The 17,755-nt window shown below is 37.3% G+C and overlaps 1 protein-coding gene across 1 annotated transcript in view; it reads left to right on the plus strand.

Annotated features, from left to right (window-relative positions):
- Positions 1-1,559: 1,559 nt before the first annotated feature.
- Positions 1,560-17,755, plus strand: part of wasf2 (WASP family member 2) — a 49,162-nt gene continuing 32,966 nt past the window's right edge. Inside the window, exon 1 of the mRNA XM_039740752.1 lies at positions 1,560-1,732. The gene's annotated coding sequence lies outside the window, so the exon portion shown is untranslated. The remainder of the gene's footprint in view (positions 1,733-17,755) is intronic.

A 17,755-nucleotide genomic window follows, 5' to 3' on the forward strand; every position in this document is an offset into this window, starting at 1 on the left:
TTTGTGGGTTTTACTCTTTCTTGGTATTCCATTGTCCACAAATTGTGCAGGTTATGCTAAAGTGGTTCAATCGGCTCTACAGAAGTAACAATGCGTGTAGCGTATTATGGGCTGATGCCCTCTCCTATTGCTGCTTCCCTCTTTCTTCCTGATGCTGCCAGCTTTGGCCCCTGCCCCTGAGTATCCAAACTAAATCACTGTTATTTTTCAGTAATCATTTTCTCAAAGATCTTGCACTTCTTTTGCTGGTTTCCTTTCCTCCTAAGTACACTAATTCACTTTTTTCACAAAACATGTGGTATGCTATAGAGCTAAAGGTTCTGTCACCCACAGAGCAAAGGTTTAGCTTGGGGTACAATGAGATTGCCAGAATTAGTGGACCTTAGTGGACAGACAGGAGCACAGTGATGGAGGAGGTTACTGATGGTGTAGGATGGCTGTTATGTTCTTTCAGTTGCCAGTCAGACTTGCATCAGAAATCTGAACCAACTGGAGCTGTGATAAAAGATTAGAAGTGAGACCTGTCAGTAGGGAGTTACAGGTGGAAATAAGAAAGTTTGTTAATGGGATGTATGTGGCTAGAATAAGAAAGAATGGAATCAAAGTGACATTAAGATTCCTTACAGATGAATGTCTGATGATGTCATCACCAAGAAGGTCATTTTAAACTGAGCCTTAGTGTCAATTAGCAGGACTTCAGCTTTGTTGCAGTTTCATTTTAAAGAGTTATGTTCCCTCCATGTTTTAATTTCACTGGGACATGTTGCAAGGTTGGAAAATGCTGATGAACATCCAGTTTTAACACTGAAATAGAATTGAGAATCGTCCACATAGAAATGTTAACTCAGTCCAGAACTACGATGGCAGAGGGGAAGCATGTAGATTCAGAACAGCAGAGGCCAAAGGACAGAGCCTTGAGGAACTCTTTGTGTGACCTGCTGAGCTGGACATGCTGTTGCCAAGACTAATAATCTCTTACCCATCAGTCAGATAGTAATTAAACCACTGGAGGTTAACGCCAGAGATACCAGAATATACTCCATTCTGGACAGTAGAATATCTTGAAAGTACCAAATGCTGCACTAAGATCTAACGACTTTAATGTGCTGATTTGCCCAGAGTCTTCTTTTTAAGCAAATCAATTACTGGAAGCAGAGCAATTTCATAGCTGTGCTGAGCTCTGCAATCAGACTGAAGCCTCATAGTAACTAATTAGGAACTGAATACCATTTTTAAAAGAAGCAGTACATTATCTGTCGATCTCTCTATTTAATGTGAGGTAAATATCTGCGTCATTTAAACAAAATTTGATTGTAAGTACCCTGAATTAGATCTAATCTATTAACCAAAAAAAGAAATGCTTACGTTAATGTAAAGACGATTGTTAAAATTTCCGGTTAGTTTTTAAGACGGTAGCAGCCACACTTTAATCTGTTTACTCCTCAACTAGGGTGGAGTCATAGTATTCTAGTTTAGCTCTGATACACAGCAATCAAGGACATTATTCTGTCCAATCATCTCTCAGTGCAAAGACGTTCCGTCAAATGACGTCATGGGGCGGAGTCTTAGGACAGCCGAGAGAGACGGGCAGTTTGAACTTTGCTAGCTGGTCTTTGTGAAAAGAAGAAAAATTCCGTAAAACGACAGACTGTCGTGCATAGAATAATATGGATTAATGTTGCATCATATCACTAGTCGCAATAAAGCCAAGTTTGTTAGTTTCTCCTAAAAGGTAAGAAATTGTTAATGTTTTGTTACTGAAAAAGTTTAGTCTTCAGTCTGCCAGATCGTGACCTCCTTAAGGCAGAGCGCTAACTGGGCGGTATCGTGTCACTTCCTGCTAAATTGTGATCCGCTAACTCAGTTTTTCGGGTTTAGCCGAAGTTCGAGAGAAAAAGTACATTTAAAACTGGTTTTAAACTGAAAGAAAGTTTTTTTTTTACCAAGGAACGAACGCAGGAATGTCCAAGGTAGTCGTGTTAAAAACAAAACAAAAAGAACCAAAGCCCTTAATTCACTAGGAAGTTTTTTTTTCCCCAATCCCAATTTAATTATTTTGTTTCAGACCAAAAGTTGCTAAATACAATTTTTAAACTATCGACATATTTAGAAACCAGTTAATTAACATTTATTTAGCAAATATATTGTGACATTAGTTTTTTTTTTTGTCGTTTTTTACTTTAATAACTGGGTTTTGGTAAGAAATGGTTTAGGCCTCGACAGACTGCAAATACACCGGCGAGAAGGGGCGTGGTCTTGACAGTTTGCTAGGTATACGATATGCCGACGAGGGGGGGCGTGTATTCGACTCTTCGTAATAAACAGAAGGGCAAGCTTATCTTCAAGTTTAACACAACCGTGTACACCTGTGAGTAAAACTGGAAGGACATTTCTTGCCAGTTGTATAAAGTATGAAGGCTGTCACATGTTACTGTATATGTGGGAGGAAGCATTCGTTACCGATTTAAGTAGGTGTAGAGATGCACCCAAACTGGAGGCCGGTTCTTGCCCTCCTGGTTGCACTAAAGTGGGGTCTTCCCCTCGTCGATCTTCATGTGCGTGTACCCAACAAAAGCACTCGTCTTGCTTTGAGTCCGCTGAATCGGGAACTGCCTCTTGCTTCTTCAGCATCTGATTGTATGGACATTTTAATCATGTCGAACCGTCTTCAGCTCAGTTAACATATAAACCTAGCTATAGTAACATGTATCAGTTAATGATACATGTTTGAAATGATTTTTGATGACTACACGGCAACATAATTGGATACACATGCCTGAATGTCAGCAGCAAGAAAGGATGTGGAATGGTCTTTCCAAGTCATCAAAGTTCATTGCCAAGTCTTTAGCCAAATCATTCAACAGTAGCTTTAAAGTAGACTGTGCTCCCTTGAATTTCCACCACTTTGTTGTCGTTTATAGTGAGTATGCAAAAGTAGATGTTTGTAATTTCCACTATCCTTTAAAAAAAAACAATCAAAATGGTTAGATTGGTTTAGCAGGGAAAGGTGACCAGATGAGCTTAATAATGTACATGAAACTGTCTGTCTTTTATAGAAAACGTGCTTAAAAAGGAACTGGACCCAGCTATGTGTTATAGAGAAAGTCATAACAATCTTTGGGTAATCTAGTTCGGCTAAAAGTAAGTCTTCAGAACTGGTGACAGTCATTTTATCATTAAATGAAAACACTCCAAATGTTAAAGTGACATTTAGAAAGAATAAAAAAAAGTGTTTACCTCTGTGCTCATTTGCGAGATGATCAGTTTTAAGTAGGAGCTTATCCTATACCAAACACCAGTTTGAAAAGTACCTCGATAGAGGAAATACATGAGTGAGTTGATAAATGCGTGCGTACCTGCGTGTGTCTGAACCCTCGTTTTACCGCATTGTGCTTGTGTCTCTGTCCTGTGAAATAGTCCACTTCGTTAAGGACCTTGTTAATTGTGCTGCAGAATGCGCCCCTTACTGAACAGATTAAGTAATAAAGATTGATAAGAGGCTGAGTTATGTACAATCGAGTTTTTCTGAATTTTTAACTACAAATAGTAACTGCACCGGACATATGTTTTATCTCAAACCTGTGGTGACCACTAAGTAATTTGCTTTTTACGCATGTATACAGTTTTCAAACTTTACCAAACACAATTTAGATACATACAGGTAAGCAGCCCAACAAGCAACTCTATTATGCTTGCTATTTTGGAAAATGTTATTCTTCTGTGATGGGTGGCCAGTCAGGGAGTGAGCCGTTGTAAAGAGCAGGATCCAAGCAGGGAAGGTCCACAACATAAGCACCAGCCATTTAGAGCATGATTGAAGTATTGTTTTCGAAAAGAAAAAAAAAAAGCGTGTTTATGCCCATCCACACCAAAATGCTAACACTACTTTTTCAGAAGTATCCAGCTATGGAGAGTGTCTTTAAAAGTCTTTTGTTTACAGGGGGTGAAAATGACAGAGTAATGTGGGCAGAAGTGAAAAACCTAGACAAATGTGTTTTTTTAAATGAAAATTCATTGGTGTGGACAGGGCCTATGTATAGTTGGATTACCAGAGAACTTTCCCAGTTCCTAGATATTAACACCACATCTGAAAAGGTTTCACATTATCGACGGGAGCTGACAATCGTGATTTGCCATCTTTTTAAAGTATGGAAACACATTAAGGGAATCCCCACTTCACTAAAATAACCAATATGTGCTATTACCTGTATGTGCTTGCCTTGTATGGTGGTTAATAATGTCTTATAGTTGTCCTTTGCCATTTGTATGTGTTGATGTATCCTTGATAAACAAATGCTATAATAATCTCTGACAGCATGCACATATTTTTGGTTGTTGTGTGGTATAGCGGGTCCGTGGCTTCAAAAAAAAAAAAGGGCCGGGTTTTAATCCATATAGCCGTGTCATTCTCTGTGGGCATGTTTGCATGACCGCGGGGAGTTAATGAGGTGGTTGGAGCGAGTTGCACCTGCACGTGTGGTTGCGATCATTCTCAGTTACCTCATTGGCTTCCTGCGGCATGTGATTAACGCGCTGCCCACGGAGGCGCAGGGGTATGTAGAATACGGGGCAACGGCAGAAAAGGGGGATAGATAGAGAGAGAGAGAGATCAATCGAGGTGAAGAAAAAGGAGGTTGAATGACATGAATGATCTGGCAGCCTGTAAGGAGGAGACAGCACAAGCTGGGGCCCTGCAAAGGAGCATTGCTTTGTGTCGCTCTAGGGGCTAGTTCACCCCACTGAAAGTTCTGTTGGAGTGGGATGAGCAAGGCAGGTGTCCTCCCGAGGGATCTGAGGATTGACTACGTGAGCGAGAAAGATGAAGGGAGGAGAGCCGACCTCGAACGGTCTGGCAGTGATGTCTGTAAGGAAGCCAAGACGGAGGTCGGCCCAATGGAGCTCATTGCTGTTTGGTCTCCACCGTCAGCGGGAGCAATGGGTGAGCCAGGGAGAATGAGGCGGTGGGCTGAGATCTTAATAAGAGAGACTGCATTTTATCCTCTGATTTTAACCTTGGATTTTAATGGATTTATTTATCAATAATTGTTTTTATCCCCAACGAACACTTGTTTTTATGGATTATTTATAGAAACTATGATACACTGCACTTTTTGTTTGGACACTATTTGTTGTTTTGAAATAAAAGCATATTGGCACTTTTGGAAATAATCCCTGGCTTCATTAGTGAATTGTCCTCATTTGTCAGCTCATCTTGGTGACATTACCGACGGTGTTGGGTTCAGGGCTCCTGTAAGGACGATCAGAGTGTGGAGCGGACCTGCATCGTCACATGTTGGTCTTGGTCTGTTCAGGTGACCCAGATAATAGTTTTGTATATTCTTTCCATTGTTGCAGAGGGACTTGATTGTATGTCTGTTGATTTCAGTTTCTCCTCTGTGAAGTCAAGAAGAAGAATTTCACCCTTTTACAATTAAATACCTTATAGGTTGAGTACATTAATACCTCAGTTAAACTTAGAAAAGTGAGAGCTGCATTTAATTGTTTGCTCAGCCAGCTCCTACTGAAACCATCCTCATTATGTGGCAGTTAGTATACATTTACTAATTTGTATGGTCACAGGAAAGAATTTTAAAAATAGGTGGTCTTTTCTTTAAATGTTCTTAAATTGTGATCAAAATCCCTTAAATCTTAATTTTGAAAGTGTAGCCCCACTGATAGTTTATTGAAATAGCTTCAATGGTTGCTTGAGTTATTAATTACAGAGATCATCCCACATTAATCCACAAACGGCTGTATTCCAATGGAACTGCACAGGCTGATTATTTTGCATAGCAAGGAGTTGCAAAGATGGCTGTTGTACACATAAGCTAAAAATGGCACTTACATGGTTTCTGTTGTTCATTTTCATGTCAGTCAATCAGTATCGTGCCCTCCGAATCATGTCCATGGAAGGATCCGCAAAACCAATAATTGTTTTCATTTATTTCTGAATCTACTTGAAATTATTTTATGAAACATGGGTACGCTGCCACATTTAAATATACTGTACTTTGGTGAGCACATATTTGCTTAAAGCTGGAAAACTGAAAGAACTGTGTATGTGATTTGCTTCTATTTGCAAAGAATGCAGTCACAGAGTACAAAAAAATAAAAAGACATGCTTACTAACTAAGCATTTATCAAACTGTGGTCAGTGTGAAAGAAATGGCTTGCTTACCACACAGTGCTAATGGCAAAAATGGCCGCAGAGATTTCTGTTCCTTTAATACAGTGAATTGAAAATGGAACATCTTTTCAATTGGAGTGGTGGTGGAAAGTGGAAAAAAAAAACAACTGTGAGCATGACTGGTATTTTAAAAAAAAAAAAAAAAAAGTAATAGACATGTGAGTATACTTTGTGACAGGCCAGTGTGGACCTGCTCCAAGTTGGCTTCTTTCTTTTGACTAATGGTAACTGTAATAGACCTCGGCTCGCTTTTTGCCTGTTGTGGAAAAGGCAGATTTGAGAGCTTTGTTTAATATATTAGAAAGTGGAGAAACCCCCCCCAACCCTTAGCATAGTCCTGTTTTCTAGTGCTTTGTAGAAGACCCTGACTGTGCCTGTGTCAGATTGTGAAGAAATGACAACATTTGCAAGTCATTGTCATTTTTTATGTGCAAATTTGACTGATCTTAAATTTGATACCAACGAAAGTAATTGTTAGATTAGATATAACTTTATTTGTCCCCAGGGGTAAATTTGTCTTTTTACAGAAGCTCAATAAATAAATATATCTTACACCCTGGCCCAGTCTAAACATACACCATAATTTAAAAAGAAAGAGAACCTCTGACTTAATAATACATTTTATTTATATAGCGCCTTCCCCATGGACAAGGTGCTTGTCTTGGTCATTGCAGTCGCAGTGAGGCCTTATGCAGGTATATTGCTGCTGGTATAGGTTGAGGATTAACAAAGTATATCCAATGAAAATTAAATGAAGGATCCCCAGTAGCGTTCCCTGATATACTTCCATACACAGTATGCAGAGTTAGTGTGTGGGTTAGAAGATGTGCAGCATTGTTCATAATGATACTCAGTTTTGTTTTCTCTCCTTTGCTATGATCTCCAGGGGGTCCAGAGTGTGTCTCATAGCTGAGCTTGCCCTTTTAATTAACTTTTTGATCTGTGATTGATGTGACAGCATACATTATATATAAATAATCTTCTTGTGGTTAAGATACATAAGTACTATTCTGAACACACAGACCTCAGAATATCACTAAGGTTACTGCCCTATTGTTGCATTTTGTTTATTTATATATATATATATATATATATATATATATATATATATGTATGTATATATATATATGTATGTATGTATGTATGTATGTATGTATGTATGTATGTATGTATATATATATATGTATGTATATATGTATATATATATATATATATATATATATATATATATATATGTATGTATATATATATATATGTATATATATATATATATATATATATATATATATATATATATATATATATATGTATATATATATATATATATATATATATATATATATATATATGTATGTATGTATGCTTTTTTTTTTTTTTTTTTTTTTTTTTTTTTAAATAAGCCTTGACATTGGCTATAATTTCACTGCATGGACTTCTCGCAACATGCCGGTCAAGATTTGATTAGTATTACTTTACATTTTTTTTTCTTTTGGCTTAACCTGTAAAACACTATTTCTTGTTTTCGGTTTCATATGTAAAAAGCTGGTGGTTTATCTTCATTTTTATACTTCTAGACCGCACGGTTGTTCTGTAATCCTTTTTTTATTTATTTATTTTTTTTGTCACACTGGCATTTAAAGTTTGCTTACTACAATGTGGTGAAAGACCATTGGTCTTCCTTGAGTTTTCTACTTACCTGCCCAGACTAGCATTTTGTTTAAAATCAAATCCATGTAGTTAAGAAAAATGTGCATATATATATATGTATATAATATGCAGTATCTCAGTGATTAGGGAACTATCAAAAAGAAACAATTTAAGTTATGATCCAAATTTAACCCATTTAAGTGTGGGTGAGTGGGTCTAGAGATGGGTTAGTCCTTTGTCCAGGGTTGGTTGCAGTTCTGGGCTCAAGAATTGGATTTGAGAATCTGATGGATTTAAAAATGACTACAGGCAGTCCCCCGGTTATGTACGAGATAGGGACTGTAGGTTGGTTCTTAAGTTGAATTTGTATGTAAGTCAGAACGGTACATTATTTTAATAAATGCTATTGTTGACCGACTGTTAACTAAGTGCTCTGCCAATGAATTATGGAGTTTCACGTCTCTCAGAACTTTTTATTATTTCTACTTTATTTTCCATGGTGATGGTTTTTCTCTTCTTTACTGTATCACCAGCACTTGGATCAGATTTGTATTTCAGAGACATTGTTGAAGGGTGAAGGCAAAAGGTTAAAATCTGCACAGCACTGCACACACTATCACAGCAGAAAGGCACCCCTTGTCAGTACGTCTGGCGTACTAAACTAGAGACAACTTCCTGCTATTCACATAACAGTATAAGCAGGCTTGCTATTGAGAATGAATGGGGGCAGCGGATGGCAATTCACCATTCGCCCACCACACAGTCACCTCCACTTGCATACAGTGTGCTGCCTGAAGTGTCTGCCCACCGAGTGTTGCCCCCCACTGCTCCATTCACCCTCAATGGCCTCCAGTCGGCCACAACCGAATCACCTCTTGCAGCATCATCAGCTGCCCACTGAGAATGAACAGGGCAGTCAGGAGCAGTAGCTGCGGCGGTGTGGTGGGCGGGCAGTGAACCGCCCCATCAAGCCTCCGTCCTGCACATGAGAGGTTGCTGTGGCCCCAGCAACTATGGACCCTGGGTCACCGCTTGCTGCGCACCCAGCTGCCCCCTTCATCAACTGGAGCCGCCCAAGGGACACTACACTGTGCGAGCAGCAAAATCACCCCCTCCAGCCACCGCTTGCAGCGTTCCCAGGCCGAAGAGGATGGAGCGGCAGTTACTGAGGCGCATGCGTCGCATCCGCAAGACAGATGAAAGAGCAGCTGCAGCCCCGTTCGTAAGTCGGATGTCCATAACTTGGGGACTACCTGTATATTATATAGAGATTATAAGGAGACATTTTATAAAAAATATAAACAGTTGTTTTTTTTTCTGTCCTCTCTGGCCATAGGACCTTACTTTATTCTTTGTTAATTAGTATTGCCAAATTTTTATATTTTTTCTTTATCATGTACTGTAAAGCACTTTGAGCTACATGATTTGTATGAAAACATGCTATATAAAATGTTATTTTGCTATTTTGTAATTTTTGTTGTGTTAGTGGTATTATTTGCTGTATGACATCCATGAATCGAATGCAAAGCTCTAACTTTACTAAACTGTAGCCTCAGAATGCAGCCAGGTTTCAAGTTCTTGAAGCTTTGACATCAGACTCCTATCTCAATGATATGTGTGCTTGTGCCTGCAAGGACAGTAACATCACCTCAGGAGCATCTTGAATACAAATCTGAGCCTGTTGCCAATTCATTGTATGGATAGAAATACCTCTGGTATATCACAAAACCTAATGCTGTATTTTAATCATTGTGAGTTGTTAAAACGCAATTTTCTTGGCTAGAACATGTGTTCTCATGCCATAACGTTGTAAAATGACTAGTAATAGGGTTAATGAGTATGAAAGGTTACTGCTTCCCTGTACTGACTTCTGGGAAGTATACAGCAATCTCCACTGACTCATTCATTTTACTTCTGCATTCTCTGTAAAGCTTACTTAGGCCATTGAAATTTTATTTTTTTTAGTAGGCTTGTTATGCTTTGACAGAAATCGAGAGAAGAATGCATAATGTGTTATTACTGAATGTTTGTCTTATTGTTTTTAAAGAAACAAGAATGTGACCTTTGCAACTTAATTAGGACAAGTACTATTTTTTCTTTCTTTTTTTTTTTTACTTATTAGTTTTTGAAAGATTGTATTGACTTGGATCAAGCAGGTTTAGAAATGTATGGCCTGTTCTTCAACTCAGTTGGTTGTACTATACTTGATTACATGCTACGGACATGTAATTTTGTGTACCTGTCCCAGTCTTAGAACATAGACAACTCACAAAAATCAGTCATAAGTTCCTATAATAGTTGAACTGAATGAAACATGAGTCATTTAAAGTTATTTTTATCATTTGCCAACTACAGCGCAACTATTTCCATTGGTCTAGCATCAGGACTCCTTTGTCAGCTGAAGACTTGCTTTGGCTTTATTACAGTTTCGCAGCCCCCACCCCCTGAACAACAGCTGCTCTATAAGAATTCAGTGTGACACAGCTGCTTGTAGTGCCATGGGGCAGGATCAGATTATGTCAGGAGCAAACTAGTGACATGATAAAATTAAAAGGAGCCTTTTTTTCCCCTTTGTACAAAATAGCCTTTACATAAAAGATTAAGCTTGAAATGGATATTTATTTTGGAAAAGGGATATTAAGTATTCAGTAGCCAATAGATTGCTGAGATTTAGTGTATTGAGACTTGGATTATTGAAATTTTTCATATAGTTTCAGACAATATTTTGCATGGCGTAACTTCATTTGATAACATGATTCTGTGCAGTTTTCTGTTTGCTGTTTAATGCTTTAATGATTAGGCGTGATATGGGAAGCCGAGATTAGTAATTCAAAAATATGCCTGATCCAGAAAAGACTATGGATTCAGTTCCATTAGCCTCTACCTTGTTCTATGCAAGTGAACATATTCGGCCTTATTGTTGATTGACCCTTTTTCCATGGTTGATGTTGTTACAAAAATAAATTTTTAGGGGCTTTCCACTACAGAACTCTTTATGTTGTAGTGTTTTTCTCTCTGTTTCCTTTCTTTCACTTACAATCCAATTTGTCTTAAAATTGATAAACACTGACAGTTTAAAAATATTTAGAAGGCAATCTATGTTTATATTTTTTTAATAATGTAAATATTGAGTGTCTAATTGTTGTGTACATGCTGCATGTTTTTTGACCATTGGCAGGGTGCAGTCCAACCGTATAAATAGCAGCACCGTGCCATTTATGCTTAAACAGTACATACAAGCACTGCCAGGTTATTCAAAAGGCAATTCAGAAGGGACTTGTTAACCCACAGAGTTCAGGATCTATAGCTAAAAAGGATGCTCATAAATGGCTTCAGTCGTTACTGCAAGTGAATTTTAACTTGAGCCTTACTTGTAAAACAGCAAACACTTTTATTTGATGACTTGTATAAACTCTAGTCTGCTGTCTTTTAATAGTAGATATACTTTATATCTTTTTGTAATTTGGTAATTGCAGCTGGAGTTACCCACAGAAATGATCGGAGTGTGGATCCTTTGTGCCTGAATCTAACCCCCCCCCATAACATGGGGAGTATGTATGTGTTGTGCACACCAAACAAAAGTGTTACTTTATTTGACTTACAATGACTTCACTTAACTACTTTCCCTTACAATTCATAGTCTTTTTAATCTGAAGAACTTTAGTGATTGTACATAAAACATTAACGTGGTAATGGTGACCACTCATGTATTTAAATTTGGAGTCCATCATGTACCTCAATGCCAACAGTTGAATTTTTAAGGGACCCTGTTATCTAAAAGAAATGAGAAGGCTGTTTGTGAGGTTGCTTATCTGCTGAATGCTAACTTTTTATTTTCCAATGCAAAGGTTCCTCAGCAACTCTACCAGCTTTAACTTCATCTGTTTCCTAGATACATTTTTGCTTATGCAATATATATATATATATATATATATATATATATATATATATATATATATATATATATATATATATATATATATAATATCTTTTCATACGGTGATCAAAATGATATCTGTTCTTGTCTACTACACATCTATTGTTAGAGTTAACAACAAAAAAATAAATTCCTAAATGACACTGCTATCATCACAGCCCCAATCTAAATCAAGAGTCCAAAACTGATGGAAAGAATGAGAGCACTGTTAATAAAGTGGCAACACAAGCACAAATAAATAAACAAGCCCCTACACACATACACACCTCTGAGTTCTCTACAGAATTGTTCAATAGAATCTATTCAGTACAGATCGGTCAATTGACAGGTCAATCAAAAGTGAACTTTGAACAGAGAACAGACTAAAATGTAATAAAAACTGAAAGAAAATGTGAAGGACACATTGAAAGGAATTATTAACAAATATTTGTCATCCATGAACTTCCATTGTGAGTAAAATGTTCAGTTTATAAATAGCCTGAGTTTATTTGTCTTCACTTAAACTACACTAGCAGCTCTGTCCTAAATTGTGATGCATTTAGTAGTAGCTTTGTTAATTGTTGCTGCCAAGTGGTGTTAGGTGGATGAGGTTTGATTTGTTCTGGAAATTCAACCTATTCACCAAGGGAAGCCGAGCACCAACTGTACCTGTGACAAAATCTTTCTCTTTATATGTGGTCAGAAATGAGTGGATATGTCAAGAAAAATAAAAATTTGGGGAAGAAACCGAAAGGAGAAATCAAAAGATGAGTTACATAATGCAAGGTAGAAGGAGACCAAGAATAGAACTAGAACTAATGTAAGAAAGGTAATGGTGCACTGCTGAGATTAGTATTGCATATTCTAATGTGTAGGTGTCGGCAAGACAGGACCAGGCATCCTGGCCGGGATAAAGGAATGATTCTTGCCGACTAGTAGGTCATAATAGACTGAATGAACGGGCATGCCGAGAGCAGTTCATTCCCCAAAATGATAGGTGGTTCATTGGGTTAAACCTAATCGGGACACCCGAAGGGTGGCATGGGAGTTGGGGTCTTTGGGGGCCACCAGAGGGTACTGCCGGAGGACTTCCCTGGTTTCTGCATGATGCAGAAGTGTTCAGCATGACTTCGGCAATAAACCAGAAGCAGTTTCTGGGTCGACTTTAAAAGAGAAATACCTATACTTAAATGAGTCAGACATGGGAGGCAGTGGGCAACATTTTCTTGGAGGTGAAAGGAGATTTGTGATTTGATATTCTTTGCTGGTGTTCTGTTAAAAAATGTGTTTTTGTTAAATGAAATCCTTTATTTGAACCTGGAATAGTGTAGGGTATTGCTGTGTCTCTGGTTTGGGACTTGGTGGCGCCCCCATTAATATATGTCTTAAAAACCAGCATAAACAAAGTAGTCAAAATGAAGTATGGCAATACTTTTACTTTATAGAAAAAAAAAGAAAAAGTTTAACCTAAAAATTTTACAGTGCCTGTTTGCTAACATTGTTGCAAGGCTTGTCTTGTCAAAAGAGGCCACACAACAAATCTTTCTAAGCATTTCTTTCTCATCCTGATGTCTTCTAGTGGTACATAACTTGACAAGTCTGAAATGGTATTTAGCACAAAAATAAGAAGTTAAGATTTATGTATTTCGATGGGTTAAGTGCAGCATTTTCTCACAGTGAGAGTTCATAAAGAACATGTTCCCAAGCTTGTTTGATGAAGAGACACAAATACAAACTAGTTCAAGCCTAATTGTTGTGATTCTGTACGAGTGTGATGCAAAAACATCATTCTAAAAAGCGTTATTCCGTAATGTAGACTCTATATTACATGCACTGTTGATTAATGTGCATTTCACTAATAATATTATACGCAACCCTGGGTCTGGAACGAAGAGGGAGGTCATGAACTGCAAAGTGACCCATGGATAGGCAATGACCATGGATCGGCTTATGGAACCATGGGATAGTGTGGCAGTTGGGTCGCCTCTGACCCCAGGTGAGTGGAGTGAGGGGGAGCCTGGCAGCTTGTGGTTGGTGAAGAACCCAAAGAATAGGGCCACAGCAGCAGTCTGGCTTAAGGTGGCTGAATCCATTCCTCCATTTCTTGCATCTCCTGGGTCGTTATAATATTTATTAGCGCCTATTTTGAAGTGTGTTTTCTTACAGATTTAAGGTATCAGGAAAGATTTTCTAACTATATTGTGCTTTTTTCTTTGAGAAGCTCTTTTGCTGAAATAATCTGGACACTACACATACATGTATAGTAATGATCAGGCTAACAATTCAGAGGGCCATGTAACTGCTTGGCTGCTGAGCTCCATGCCTTGTAAAGGAGCAGTAAGTTATGTAAGTGAGTTCTGGAGGGACTGGTTGGAAAAAAGTGGAAGGTGTGAAAGAGTCAAGATTCTTTTGACGAAAGGCAAAAGGTGGGATCCTTTAATAAAAGGTGCATGAAGGACGATGACCTTTCTTGGAGGAGCTATTGATGAAGAAAATAAGCTACTAGACTGCAATTTTCAGCACAGCATTGGAAAACTGTGATGTGCGGGAGCAATATGTCTGAGTACAAGAGAAAGAGAGGGAGAGAGCTGCATGCTTTAGTAATGTTTAAGTATTAGTACTAAGCTGCAAAATAGACTCATTGTATTGGTAACAAAGTCAAAATTTTATCATTGATCCAACACTGGTTGGAATTAGGAAATTTGTAACACATAAACCAGATGGAATCTGATATTTTTTTGTCATTTTCATACCTAAACATATTTTACTGTACTTATTTTACTTATTGATATTACAGTAAACATTTGCTTTTATGTCATTCTGTCATCAGAATCACATATTGGATACTAGAAGCTAATTGATTTTAATCTATCTATATATAGTGCCTCAAAAAAAAAAAAAAAAAAAGGTCAGATAGAAGAAGTTGCTTTACATTTGTCATGGAGTTTATGCTAGATCCCTTGTTCTTAATAAATTAGTAATAGGTGTTCATATATGCCTGGGGTGGGTGAGGGGTCATCTTTCAGTCTTTTTTTTTTTTTTATTTGGGGAAAATATTCAAGGGGCTAAAAGTATATTTGCCCTTATTACTGTAGATTTCCTCACAAAAACGAAATTACCTGTCCTGTGTCCTTGGAAATACTTTTACAATGAACGAGGAGAAAAATCATTTTTTCTGTTGAGAATTCAATTTTACATACTCTAAAACTTGCTTAATCTAATTCAGATTCATGGGAGCTGAAGCCTATTCCAGCATCATCAGGCCTATTAGTCAAAACCGGCTAATTTACAATTTGGAAGTAACCTAACTTGCATGTCTTTGTAGATGTTGTTGGAAACCAATCTGAAGATAAATGGACACAGATAAGGGATATGAGTAAATAAACTGTGCGCTGACAGTGTCTGGGTGTTGGCCGCTGTTCCACTGTGATGCCTCAGATTGTGTTGTACTGTTGCCTTATCCACAGATAATTATAATAATTCCTTTATTGTATATAAGACAAGTTTTCAATCAAAGTAACTATTCTGAAACATTTTTCTGAAATTTCTGTCATTTTCTGTTTATACCTTAGCAAATTCTGGTGATAGAAAGTACTTATTTTGAGATGTACAGAATTTTACTTAAGGGGTTAATATTGTAAACGTTTGTGTATCTGAGAGTTCAGAAATATTTTATGTCTTTGTTCCACACCCATAGAAAAAGTAATTTATTTTAATAAATAATTCTGTCTTTAAATGATTTAGACTATAACTTTTACTATTGTAACACAATTCTTTCCTTTGAATTATGCGGAATGCCTAACATTTCACAATAGAACTGACTAAAAGTAAAACCTGGACAATTATAATAGAAATCTAATTTAAATTCCTTTAAGAGTAGACTGCCATAAATTCATATGATATATAACATAATCGTAGACGGAACGATAATTCTTTGCTACTGTGGTCTTGTATACCAAGCATGACTTGAGCCGACAAGTGCTCATCATAGTGATGCATCTGTGGTTCACATGAGACATCTTCTAATATCCATTCTTTTTCTTAAGGTGGCATTACATACAGTAATATTGCAGGGCAAGACTGATAAGCATGCATATGTAATCCTGATGGCTTTAAGCAAATAGTAAGAACTTGTAAGCAGGCATGTTCAGATTAATGTTTGCATACCTCGCCGGTGTACATTCTTACTGCAAACAGCTTTTGAAAATTACTTTCTCCCTTATTTAGTGTAGAAGCTTATAGTTATATTGAATAAAGAACTAAAAAGTGATGGAATAAAGTTTGCAAAGACAAAAAATAGATTTGCGTGGACAAAGATCGTGACTATAGACTGCTGCAAAATTATAAACTCAAAAAGAAGTGATTCATGATCAAATTTAATCTTTTATGACTGTTATCCCGAAGTATCTTTTCTGATGACTTTACCAGTTTTTATTTTCCTCTCGAACCCCAAGGTGTGTTAATTTATTGTGTAAGTATGTCCTTCTATACTGGCGCCTGGTCCAGTGGTTGGTTGGTTGCCTTGTTCACAGTGAATAGGTCTGTTTAATCTTGTGTATGGTTTGAGGAATTGTGTTACTGCATAGTGTGGATGTTTTAATGCCACTTTCAGATTTTTATTGATCAGTTCAACATTATGTATTGAATAGTTTATTCATAATGTCAGTTTGTAACTAGTGGTGATCAGCAAATTTCATGAGAGCATTTGGTACCGTGAACATGCTGTGTTTGCTGGTGATCTTGTTAGATTAATATTTTCCTGAAAATTTGCAGTGTGGCTGCTTTAAGCATTTTTTTTCCCAGTGCCCCATGATGCTTTGTGAGGCCAGTGAGACATCACAGAGCTGTAGTAGTCATGCACAGAACTTACATGCATAATGCAAGAGTACTCCACCTCACATTTTACGTTACAGTCCAATCCACTTTGCACATGCATAATGTCACCACTCTGTAGTACTCGGCCTTATTTGTACCCCACATGCTCTTTAAAAAAAAAAAAAAAAAACTTGCAATATTTTCCTTTGAGTTGTACATTAGCTGACCATACAATAGTGAGAATATTATAAATACTACCATTGAATATATAACACTGATTACACCGTACAGTTTAGCTAATTTTATAGATCAGCAGACCACATATGCAATTAGCCATATAGTTAGCAATAAGTCAAAACAAACCTTAAAGAAGTGCTCCCACCTCCTGGGTCGGAAAACGCACAAACCCATGTAAAATAATAACAAAAATATGTATTACTGTACTTGTATTACTGGTGTTTCTATCTTGTTGATGGACGTAAAGTGTGAAACTTCTGCACAGGTAAATCGAAAACAACAAAGGCACACCAGCTGCATGCATGCCAACCAAAGCACAGCTTTAAAAAACTGCTATGTGGCACAGCCAATCAGTGCCGCCAAGATTGGAACTCTGTGAGTACAATAATATATATTATATATAAACTTCTGCCTCACCGCTCATGTCACATATTTGGCTACAATAATTTGTCCAGCATAGTTGGCAAATGCTTCCATAGCACTAAAAGACATTTTAAAGACCATTGCATCATCATAATGTCCTTAAAACTAGTTCAGTCAATCCTTCCCTGTTGACTTTATTCTATTTTCCTATGTTCATCAAATTCCCCGAACATTTTCACAATTTTGCAGAACTTGCAAAGCAAACTGCTTGGACTTAGCTCGTCAGTGTTCGTAATTAATAAAGATAAGTAAAATCGCTCACTCATAAGTAGGTTTATTGGTCTGTTTTGTTTGTTATTATGTGAAGCTGTATTTTTTCCTAATTTATTGATCAAGATACTATGCATACAGTAATTCTGTTTTAATAACACATGGTGCATTTCATTAAAATGTTTTGAATGCTTTGATCTATGTACTGTATGACATCTACATTCACGAGGCTTAAGTGTAAACTATTTAAACTGGAAGTCTAACATTTGTTACATAGCTGCTGAGACAGATGGCCAAGGAATTTCAGCATTGAAAAAGGC

This window comes from Polypterus senegalus, chromosome 17 (genome assembly GCF_016835505.1).
Source record: "Polypterus senegalus isolate Bchr_013 chromosome 17, ASM1683550v1, whole genome shotgun sequence".
NCBI classification, from domain to species: domain Eukaryota; kingdom Metazoa; phylum Chordata; class Cladistia; order Polypteriformes; family Polypteridae; genus Polypterus; species Polypterus senegalus.